Below are 12,681 nucleotides of genomic sequence, written 5' to 3'. Positions count from 1 at the left end.
AGAAAGAAAAAGGAAATTGATTGTGTTAATTTGTATTCAATATTTTTATATGAATGTTAAAATTGTCTTGAGCTTACAAATTATATTCTCAGTGTCACTAGACAAGGCTAAATGATTTCTGACATGGCAGAAAAAAAAACAGATRAACACATTTTCAGTCAAGTAATGTAAAAGTGACTTTTTAACTGATAAAACACAAAAAGATTTATAAGCACAATTACTAAGGTAGATTTCTGAGGGTATGTAAAATAATCTAATTAAACGTATGGTAATAAAAAAGGTGGTTTTTATGGAGGGCCGAAACTGACATAATTAGAAATAAAAGAAAAAAAAATATAGAAATGGATGAACAAATAAATACACTTAAAATGAAGCAATTGTTTTATAATCCAATTGGCCTTCACATTTATTTTTCCAGCTTAGTTCCAGTCAGTTATATATTTTAGCAAATAATTTACATTTTTACTGTTTTAAAATTTTATATTTCTTTGTTTTTCCTTTTGCATTTGTGTCTCATAATCCAATTGGCCTTCACATTTATTTTTCCAGCTTAGTTCCAATAAACTCTATATTTTAGCAAATAATTTACATTTTTACTGTTTTTAAAAATATGTGTTTTGTTTTTCCTTTTATTTATAGATGTATGACGTATGAATGATTCTATTTATTTATCATTTTTTCCTACAAGTCTTATTATTTCCATGTTTTGCTGTTTTTACATTATACATATGCCATTCTGTCTCATTATGCAAATAAGATAGGCCGACCCTCTTGGACCATCTCCTCTACTGTTGGTCAACAGACAGGATGGAGCAGGATTCATGTGCAGATCCACTGAAGTTCAGTTTAAAACAAAGACAAGGAGAAACACACTTACCTGTGTCTGTTTTACACTAAAGTTTAAAATTTAATCTAAACTGAGGCAGCACAAGCATGCACAGTAGACCTACACATGGATCCTACTGCTTCCTGTCTGTTGACCAATAAGAGAGGAGCTGACACAAGAAGGACCGCCCACCTTATTTGCAATCATTTAAGAGACAGAAACACATGTACATGTAAAAGAAAAAAAAAACATAAAATCTATATTTTTAAAAATGTAAACATTTAAATTATGTGCCAAAATTTATAATTTATTTGAACTAAGCTGGAAAAACAAATATGATGGTCAAATAAACTATAAAACATGAGGTAAAGTTCTCAGTTTTTTATTTAATTGGTGCATTTTAAGTGTATTTACTTATTTATCGGTCCATTTATATTTCTGTTTTTATTTCTAATTATGTCAGTTTCAGTTCTCCATGTAAAAATGTATCTGAAACTACTGAAACAAATCCACACTGGCTGTGGTTTGCTTATTTCACCAAAGGGAAACGGTGGATCACACTCATGGACATTCATAGGTTCATGTACAGTAGCTGCTGCTAAACATTCTCCAACACCATCATATACTTTTCAGGCTGTCTGTTTYCTTCAGCCCAAACTAACAGAAACTTTCCTCCAGCATGCTTTCTAACACAGTACATGCAGACTGTTAGATCCTGTGTAAAGTTGATGCAGATTGCTCACAGTGACTCCAAGGACATGCTAAATATGTATTACAGAGAAAAGATTAAGCCAGATTTGAAACATTTGCAGAAACTGACATTATCCAAGTGACTACGAAGAAGAATTCATATCCACCTAACAAAACAGACATAATAAACAAACATCTTAAACACGAATATTTTATGAGCCGGAGTATAAAAACCTACACATATTTATGGATGCCTTTTCCAAAAAGATTAAAAAAAGGTAACCACCTTGTAATAGTTCTTGCTTTGTAGCACTTTGCAACAGACRAATTACTCAAGCATGGCTTTATAGCTGAAAATAGTTTCATTATTCTTTACTTCTGTGAGCGAAAACATTATGATGCATCGGCCTCGCCGTGCACTTCCCCATTTCACATTCATCTTTTTAAGTACATTAATAAACAGTAAAGAGAAAGGATTTTTTAAAGGTCCTATTTGTCCTCGAAAGCAGCTGAATACRTGCCTCAGTTCCTGCATTCATCAAAAGGTGTGGCCACAACATTAATATAAAATATATATGAAAAAAAGAAAAGCATTCTGCTAGCAGCTCACACAACTGGATGAATACAAAACAAGACAAAAAAAAGGGCTCAGAGACGTATCAAAGAAAAACACCCATATGTCAAAATCTCTGACTGCCAAAACTGAGCTCGGCAGTTTGTTTTTCCACACTGACCCTGTCAAATTGTATTTAGAAGTATGCTGCTGTTAGCGGCTGTGCCAAGAGCTCTTCATTTCACAACCAAAAGCTCAATTATTATGAAAAAGAAGGCTGGTAAATCCGAGATTGTGTGTGATTTCAGAAATATTCAAACAAAAACTCAAGTGTGTTTTCTGTTGGAAGTAAGCCTATTTCTCTGATTAGAAAAAATTATGTTATATATATATATATATATATATATATATATATATATATATATATATATATATATATATATATACACATGTATATAAGCATGCATTTTAGGGCTGCATTTAACTCTGGAGTCTGCTGTTTCTTTTTTCTTTTTAACAAGTTTTCAGCTTCTGCCTGTCAGGGTAGATCTTTCTCGTGTCGGGTGATTTAAATCTTTTACCAAAGCTCTGACCTTTCCAGATGACTGTCTGGGTCTGACACAAACCACAGATGATGAAGCATGGAAGAGTGAGTTTTAGTCAAATTCTGCCCATGGCAAAGACAGAGAGGTATGTTGGGATTAAAAGTTTAGGACACCTAAATATGGAAACAAATGAATAAATGAACTTTTTAAAAAATAAATCAACATTTAGGTAAGTGAAAACGGCACCAGATCAAATAATGTTAGCTTTAGATTTTAGCACAGAACTGAAAAAAAAACTGATTCAGTTAAAAGTTAAGATTCTTCAGCTGCCAAAACTGTTTTTGTGTTTCAGCTGAGAGTCTGCAGCGTCACTCCTTTCAACCTGATTGTTTGCTCTGATGTCAACTCTTTTTTTAACAGATAGCAGCCTGATGACAAACATCAGCTTAATCAGTTAAATACATTCTATTAGTTTACAGGCTAATCCATTAAAAACTATCGATCATACTGATGTGAAAATGCATCAGATAATCACTTAAAGCTATCAGAACAGGACACCACCGTGACAAATGCACTCACTGGTTTCAGCTTAGTGCCAGAAGTGAGGAGAACCGTTAAAACTTTCAAGCACTTAAGATGTTTACATTTTAGTCCATCACTCAGTACCAAAGAGAGAGGAGTCTTATCACTTCTAAAATCAAGCTCTAGTTTAGGAACGACCCAAAACGTGCAGACAGAACCTGAGACAGTTGGTTACCTATATGAACAAAACAAAATTTCTCTTTTTTTCCCCAGTTGTTCAACTAACTGAAAAATAAACCGACTTGATTTTAAAACCTCTGACAGTAAGTTTAGCTCTTGCAAGGTACCACACAGGCACAGCAGGGGATGGTAGCAGTTTGCTGCAAGAGTGCCTGCTTTAATAATGCAAACTTGTATAGGGAGAAAACAGGCAGTCACAGTAAAACCCCTTATTGCATCACAGAGCTGCAAAGGAAAACATCAAAGTCCTGTCGACTGTTACGGCAGAACCAAAACCAAAAACCTGCAAAAGCAAAAAATATATCAGTTTTTTTGAGCAGCCACCACGCTCAACACGGTAAAGCTAATTAAGCTAACCCATCKTTGTTTTCGTTAACATTGTTCCATTAGTGATGCAGCTTTGTGAACATGCCGTTACTTCTGCTTACTGTGTACAAGGTGCAGAGTTAATTAGGACAGTCAGTGGTATGTGTGCAGTCATGACCTACGGTTCCTTGTTTAAATTATTATTTCCATCTTGGGCTGCTCATTAGAAGTGAGTCAGCATGTCCTCCTGCACCCCAACATAAGGCTCTGTCTGACATGTGGGCTTGTTGCTGATTTTCTTTGCTTACCGAGTGTTCAGAAATTGGTCACCAGGGAAATTATTCTGTTGCTGCGACTCCTCCCTAATCTATCACGTCACTTTAAAGTGGAGCATCTTTTCTCTCCGCAACTCTGCAAACTCAAAAATGCATCCCGACACAGAGCAGCGTGGCTTTCATTTAAAATTTAGTTTATTTTTTTAACTTTTGGGAAAACTATAGTGGCTTTGACATAACAGTTCAAAATGACAGAACATCTAAGTAAGGGTTAATTAATTAGACTAGTTTACTGAAAACCCATAAAACTAAGTCATTGTTGTTCCACAGTAAGAACGACAGCCTGCAGTTTTTCCTCATTTGTTAAGCGGCAGGAAGTGACAGAGGAGCTCAACCTGCAGGAAGATGCATCAGCGTCCTGCTGTAGGTGCTTTATTTCCCTATGCTGCATGCACAGCAGAGTGGCTGAGAGCAGAAAGGTGAGTGGAGAGAAAACCGTGCACGGCTACAGTGACTGCAGGATCCGGCCGGAGGAGCATTTGGTCTCGGCTGGCTGRGTAAATAGCACTGGACCCAGGATACTGCCCCGGTAGACAGAGACCTCCTAGCCTGTTTGCAGATGGAATCTATGCTTATAAATCACAGCAGCATGGAAAGACCCCTTTGCAAACACGACCACAAGGATATTATTATTCATCAGTGCTGCCATGGTGAGAAATTACATCAGAATATCTGAAGAATGAATCCAAAACAATCATCTTTGTTGAGTGTTTTGTTTGTTTGTTTGTTTGTTTTTTAACCACGTTGTCATTGCTGGTTTCTCTGCTCAGATTAGCTTCATGCTGATGCTGTGATGAGCATTTCACGGTTACAGACCAGGATTATTTAAATATCACATTAAAACCCTTTTATTCTGCTTAATACCTCAGCTCATATTCTAACCAAGTGTCATTAGGCTAAAWGGAGGATGGAGAAATGGAAAGGATAGGAAACCTGGCACCTAACAGACCGAGGCCCACGAGTTGTTTTCATATATGTCGTGATTAGGAGCAACTATTACCACAATAATAAGTGTCCACTAAGGACAAAGCAACACCCTGGCTATGATACTCAGATTAAAAGAGTCTTTTCTGTTTAGTCTGTATGCATCTGCTTCCTTGAGAGAGAGAAAAAATCCTTGTTGCTTTGAGAGAACCACAGCAGAATTAATTTAATGTCTTGTTAGCAATACAGCGCAGAAATGCACTGCCAACAAGTATTCTCAATAAAACCTAATAAAAGGGTGACATAAAAGTTCAGCTCAAAGAAATTGCAACCAGCACTTTTCCCAATGTTTTTGTTTACATCAGCACAGATCTAGTTTACTATTAGGATTTTATCACAGGATGGAAAAACATTGAAATAACAAAGCAAAATATGTAATAGTAAAATATGAGAGTTATCTTATCTTGGTCTGTTGTTGTGGCAATATCTGGTTTAGTGGCTTATTTCAAATGAAATGTATTGGTAAATTATGAGGTGGGAAATGTTGAAATTCATTGTGCAAACACTCAAGGTGACACAGCGGTACTGAACACAGTTTCAGTCCAAATATCATGATTATATGAMAAATAATGTGAAAGGACTTTCATAAACTGAGTTTTATTTCTGAATCTGTCCTGGTTTGTTCATGTTGCAGTGTAAAGTGTAAAGCTGTAGCTTTCTTCTAAACAACAGAAATATTCAGGGCACAAAAAGTCACAAATCGCACATTTAAACATTAAACAAAGACCATCCAAGCAGGGGCGGAGCTAGAGTTTTTTGCAAGGGGCGGCACAGGGGTGGCCAAGGTATTTGGGGGCACAAAAAATAATCTCTGGATTTGAAAAGTCAAGATGGTCGCCACAGCTAATTCCAAATAAAATAAATCGTTTTCAATTACTTTTGATGGATATTTGTCCTCATTTTCTGATGAAGAAAAAAACATTTCAAAAATGGTGGCCGGAAATGGTTTGATCCTTCCCTTTATTACTTTTTCAGACCACAAAAATTCCTCTTCCGTGTCTTGAACCACTCAAAACACTTTATAACAAATATATTCCCCCTTTAAAAGCATGTTTAGTCAGCTAACTSTCCAGAAAATGCTTTAAAATCCATGTTTTTCACATCTGTTGTGCTCACTATTAGAGATAACACATCACAAATTTTCTTAAGTTTAATTTTTCTTTCCACACAAGGTTCCCACCTCACAAAAAATATACCAAATGAAAGGTAAGGTGATTGGCTGCACAGCTGTGGGGTCAGAATGAAGCTCAGAGCTGATTGGCCGATTATACAATCTTTTGTATGTACTGTGTACATGAGGAGCTTGTCACACATTATGAGCTCTGGAGAGGTAAAAGATGAACTCAATTGGTCAAATGAGGTGTCAATCAAAAGCGGGCAACCAATAGAAACATTTGAATGGCCTATTATGCAAAATCAGTCCTTGGAAGTGTAAGTCAGGCAATAAAAAGGCAGAACATAACTGAAAACGGTCAATTTGGCTGTTTTAAGAAATATTAATGAAATTTTGTTTGACCATACATAAGAACGATCTAGTCACAACACATAATTCAACCAATTTTAGACATACATAGCTGAAGATTAGTGTAGAGGTAGCCAAAAACAATGTTTACCATATTTTAAATGCTTATGAAAAATGCAAGATGGCCACCACAGCTAAATATGTATCAGCTGTTTTAAGGCTTTTTGAGGTTAAATTTGTTGTGGAGTAGCTTAGATAATCAAATTCTGACTGCTGATGCTAATCCCAAATTAAGCTAACAATGCTAATGCTAATTTTACATACAGCTATTCAGCCATTTTTAARAACACACAGCTGAAAATTGATATTGTACAGTAGTTAAGAGAACAATCTTTAACAAAAATTTTTAAGGAAATACAAAATCCAAGAACCTTACCCACTTGTCAAATTTTGAGGGGGGCACTTTTGGTGACCAATCAGATGCCACCCAGGCCACCCCTCTGGTTCCACCCCTGATCCCAAGCTCTCACTGACATGAGAATCCCACAAGGGACCAGACTGAAGCTGGGAATTTCTAGATTGTAGCCGGACATAATTGTCTCTTTTTGAATATAATGAAAATCAGGGTGCTCGGAGATTGCCGTCATCACACTCAGTTCCACAGCCCTGATTCCATCTGCACATGCAGTGGAGGTTGTGTTGCAGGRACACAAAGGCAGGCTGCTACATGTTGGTCAGTCAAACAATGACAGCGGTGAGATGAATGGGCAGAAAGAAGGTWTACATGTTGTAGCCTGCAGACAGTGCAGGCCAGTGGAGCCGGCACAAACAGATATTGAGGTGAAGCCCTCTTCATTCATTGGTCCGTGACCCCCTACATGCTTGATCGACCACTCTTTACTTTGAAAGCTGAAGGTATGGTGAGCGGATACATTAAGAAGCTTTATTAATCCATTTCATTCAATTTTACAGATCTGCTGGGGCACTCAAAAACTTCATAGAACCAACATTGAAAGAGGAGAGCTTAAATAATTAGCAAACATTTAAATGTTGCCCATTCCTGTTGATTTTTTGTTTGTTTTTCACATTATTCTAATGTGAGAACTCATAAAACCACATGCCTGTTTACATTTATTTCTAAGGAGAGCTCATAGGTTTTATAAGAACTGACAACTAAACAACAAAGACAGACAGAATTATATAAATAATCTGCGGACTCACTGTGACCGTTATATGATCCACACAAGACTGACAGAATTCTAAAGAGAAGCTGCAGAACATGTCGGGTAAACTCAATGACAAAACACACTCCTGCTGCTGCCCTGTGCAACTAATCCAGCTGCAGTCATGCATCCTGTCAGAATATCTTCAGCTCTTTAAAATATACATCCTAAATATTGTATTGGTTTCCTTAAAGTTACGGCTGCAAAGCATGCTGGTCTGCAAGCAAGCTTTCGACTGACAACTGGGTTCATGGAGTTTTTTTATTTGTCTTGTCAAAAATAACATCAAGAAATAAAGTAAACTTTAAAATCAAGACTGAGGCCTTCATTTGCTGAAAGAAAGACAAAGATGAGGGCTTTTGTTGGAGACAAAGAAAATGTCTCCTGCTTTATTCTCAGTGATGTTCGAGTCAAAAGCCTTCCAGGGTTTGATCTGTCTTAAAATTTGTAGAAATAAAAAGTCAAGAGCAGCATCTCCGGGAAAAGCTAAAGCAAATGAAAAAAAAAAAAAAAAACAAAGCAAAAACTGCAGCTGCAAACAATGTAGCTGAATTGTTATTAAATTAAACTAGCTTGTATGAAAAAATTAAAAATCCCATTTGCTCCAATAAACACCAGCCCCTTTCCACTATTTAACTGAACTTTTCTTTTAAAGCTTTGAACTTTGAATGTTGATTGCGATCATTACTTTGACAGATTTATAAGCCTTCTCAAATGAGTTCCTTGTTGCATTTATCACAAAAGCCATGGCATTATAAATGATATTTTTATTGAATCATAGAAATGAGGGCCGTATGTGGAGGAAAATGTAATCCTGAGCTCAATGTTTGATTTGAACATTTGAACCTCTGCATAAAGCAATAGAAGACATCATTCAATATGCCTCAAGGCTTATGGGCTTGTTATTATTCCAAAGGGTGCTTATGAAATGTAGAGCATGTGCACACACTGTATAGCATTCAAAATAACCTGCGTCTTGGAGGCTTAAATTACAGGTGGTCATAAAAACGATCAAAAAGGTAAATTGAAGGCTTCTGCCATGAGCCGTCGAGACAGTTTTGTTAAGAGAGATGGCCTCTGAAAAGGCTAAAAAAAGGGCAGCACATGTAATGAGCTATATATTTCTGCTTAGACGGTAAAACAGTGATTTTCTAACACCCACATCCTGTGTGAAACTTTTTAAGCAGAGTTTAGTCTCAAATGGAGCCAGGAAGTTAGTTATCAATATTTTTTACAATACAGCTCATGATGTGTATGACAGAAAAAATATTATTCCCAAGTGGCTGATCTAAAGAAAAATATAACTACTGGTGAGCAAATTTTAAGAGATGTTAATTTCCATTTATAAATCAACTTCAATGGCACATTTAATCAAAGAAAAGAGGGGAAAAAATAAAGTAAAATAATTTTCTTTTTTTCAATGTGAAATCCATCCTATGGTACCCTTCCAACACAAGGCTACTAATTAAACATTTTTTCCCCCTTTCAAGGCGTCCTTCAACATTTCAAAAGCACCGTATCAAAGGGTCTTCAAAGTCGAAAACCCCTCTGAATTTTGAGTTGACAGAGCAGCATACATATGAAGACAAGTGACTTGCTATATGCCCCCTGTCTTTGTGGCAGAACCAATGTAAGACTAAAATCCTGACTGCTGCATTGTGCATACTAATAACTGCAGGGAAGAAAACCTCATCTAACTTGGTTTGTGTTTAGTAACGGGGGCCTCGATGTGATCACCAGACTGGCAAATGTGGTTTCAAACAAGTAATCATTTTTAATGACTTTTATTTTATAACAGTTTATTAATCAATTAGTATGCAGTTGGGATTTTTCAACAATTCAAACTAAAAATAGCTGTGCATTGATTAGAAAATGTGAGTGTAYAAAGGCAACCTGATAAACAGCAACAAATTAGGTTTAATAGATAGGTTTAAAGGGGACATGTCACGCTAAATACAATTTTCTAGCAGTTAAATACATTTTGTTGTGTACTTGGGAGTCTCCAGGAGTGCAGAAAAGCTGAATTTAGTCTCTGCCGGTGGTGCGTAGATATCTTTATATTCTGTTTTGGTCGGTTTTCTMCGATTTTCATGATGTTTTCTGAAATATTATGACAAAGTATTTGTGACGGAACAGACGTATAAGGTCTGGACTCAGCTATAGTCAGATTCTGGCTCCAACATGTAAAGTCTTCCCTTGTTGACATCTTTACAAAAATGTGTAAATAAAAAGTTTCTGCGTAGCCCTCTATCAAGCTACAATGGACCAGTCTTGAAGTTGGAGGAGGGTGGGGTGTGAAGCGCCTTGTTTGGATTTAAAGAGACAACCTCAAAACAAGTTAATCTGAGACACACCTCAGAAAGGGGGCGGGGCTTGTGGAGTCCAAATAAGGAGGATTTCAAACCAAAGCACTGCAGTTCTACTTTATATAGACTCCAACTGAATAATCTAAATGTGAAAAAGGATTTAAAAGCACCATGTCTTATTTAATGCTCATGTATTTAATAAAGTGTTTATTTTGAAGTGATCTTTTAACATTATGGTTTAAAACAAGCAGATTGTRGAAAAGAAATCAACCTTGGATTTATGACAACAGATAAAACATTAAACTCTAACCAAATTCCTSAACACTAAAAGGAATAAAAGCTAACGTTCATACAAAAAGAAAAGATAAAAGCCTGTACATGTAGTGACCTCTTGAAAGCATGGTATATTTATAATTATTACTGAATCACAGGAACACATTTTCCAATTAGAAGGGTGAATGTATGTCATTTTTCTTTTATAGCATAAGGCAAAACATACAGGGTACCAYTGGGCAAGTCTGCTCCTTCAGATATCTTTATTGGCCTTGTGCTTCAGGAATAATTACTTCAAGACTCGAACGCTGAAATGTTTTTGTCAACAGGGAATTTAATGTACTTAATGAGCTCTCCTTGTTAACAAAAGCTCAGGACGCTCGGCGGTTGCCTTCATCACATTCACTTCTGCAAAGCAAGACTTGTTTTATTTGCACAAATCCAGAGCTACATAGCTGTTTTGAACTTCAGTGATGCAATGCTGGGAGAAATAGAAGACAGGAGGCAGCATGTTTATGAGCCAAGGTAGACTGGAGGGAGATAAATAAGCATGAGGGGAAAAAAATGCAGCAAGGCAGACAGATAACTAGAACCCCGGATACCTGGAAGGGTTGTTTTTTAACTTGTGTTTGGAGGTTAGCGATTTCCCTCTGCTGCCACGCTTTATGCTTGGGTAAGCTAAACACGTGACTGATCTATCTCTGTGCTGAATGTGCAGGGATGAAATTGATATTGATCCTCTTATGCAGTGCTCGATAAATCAACAAATAATCCAACATTTTCAAAGTTTCCTATAAAGCATAAATAGATCATACAGTTCCGATATTTACAGAGCCTGAAACATAAAGTACAGCATAAAAAAACACTATGGCAATTATAGATATAGGGCTATGTTTGTTCATCAGTTTAATAAAAAATATTGGTTTATCTTGTTTGCTAAACTGTAAATATATTTCAGCATCAGACATGCAGTAAAATAACCTACAAAAATAAYAGTGTTTAGACTTCAGAGAATAAAAACCTGTTTATTCACCGTTGGCTTGAGCTGCACTCGTCCACTTTAAAAGTCCCCACAACATAAAGCCATAAATCTCAACTAGCCCTGAGGTAGGAGCAACCAACGCTAATTAACAGTAGCAGGATGAGAGGTTAAGGCCTGTGTCGTATTAGCGTGAGAAAACACTATTTTTCAATTTACAGTTCATACTTGTCTGGAGCTCTTTAAGTAATGAAGCTTGCTGTGCTGTGTGCAAGAATGCAAAAATATGCACTCTGCTGGGCAACAAAAAAGAAAAAGACAGGATTCCAAAAAAAGTGTTTACTCCAGCTGTGTGAACACAAGGCCTTTCAAAGGAGAGGAGTGGAACATTCTTACAGAAGTGACTATAGAAGTGATTCTTGCTTCAAGAGATATCCAAAAAGCAAGAACCTTGATTCAAACTCAAGCTTATTTTAGGCATAGAAGAATTTTTTTATTGAGTATGTTTAGTTTTTAGAAGGACTTTGGATGAAGGACAAAGTGAGCTCTGAGGAGGTCAGCTCTCCCCCTGTGAGGACCTGTGGGCCGTCCTCTCCCACTTTGACGGKTGCTCTGATGATGGCGTGGCAGGCGCAGACTCAGGAGTGACAGGATTAGAGGAGGGAGGGACCTGAGGAGTGATAGCTCATTTTGTATTAGTTTCACTCTCAGTTTAGGTATAACTGAAGACATCACGCAGACAATTAACTTCTTTAAAGTGTTGCTTTTTTTACATAAATTTTCAATCCTTAAAAAAGGATTAGTTGTGAAGAAGAATTATTGGTAAGTGCATAATGACTCACTTCAAAAAATTCAGAACACAAATTGTAGAACGATACAGCTTTATCTTCAAGGTATTGTCTCTTAAAGCTATACCAGCTGTCAAAATGTGTTTTTTTATGTTGCTGATTTATTTATTTATTTTTTGAATATTTAACTCAGTAAAATGTTGCAAAATAAATTTCCAAACTATAAGTYGCAGTTTTTCATAGTTTGGCTGGTCCTTTTACCTAATTTCCCTCTGGGATCAATAAAGTAYTTTTGAATTGAATTGAAGTGAATTGTGTGTTTTTCCTCTTCATGACACATTTTTTGACTGATGYAATTAGTTCAAACTGACTGACATGAATCAGGTAGAAAATATTACTGTCTGCAGCCATGAGAGGGYGCTCTAGGCTTGTGACAACTGCAGCTTATGTTGTTCCTGTAGCCTACTGATCAAAAAAAATGAGCAAGCGTAAAGTTTGGAGCGAATGAGAAACTTGTGAGAGACTGGCGAAAAGTGTCGGATCCATCTGTGAAAAAACTGCCTTTTTTAGTGATCGCTTGGTGAAAGTGTTAGCTAACTGCAGTATGTAGCATTCTCTCCTCTCATTGGTCAGTCTATGAAACCCTCGC

The 12,681-nt window shown here is 36.6% G+C and overlaps 1 protein-coding gene across 6 annotated transcripts in view; it reads right to left on the bottom strand.

Annotated features, from left to right (window-relative positions):
- Positions 1 to 12,681, bottom strand: part of macrod2 (mono-ADP ribosylhydrolase 2) — a gene marked incomplete in the record, with an annotated part of 450,891 nt that overhangs the window by 110,301 nt on the left and 327,909 nt on the right.

This window comes from Austrofundulus limnaeus, unplaced genomic scaffold (assembly GCF_001266775.1).
Source record: "Austrofundulus limnaeus strain Quisiro unplaced genomic scaffold, Austrofundulus_limnaeus-1.0 Scaffold33, whole genome shotgun sequence".
Classification (NCBI taxonomy): domain Eukaryota; kingdom Metazoa; phylum Chordata; class Actinopteri; order Cyprinodontiformes; family Rivulidae; genus Austrofundulus; species Austrofundulus limnaeus.
The sequence above is the reverse complement of the archived record's forward strand: the minus strand, read 5'-3'. Positions and strand labels throughout refer to the sequence as shown.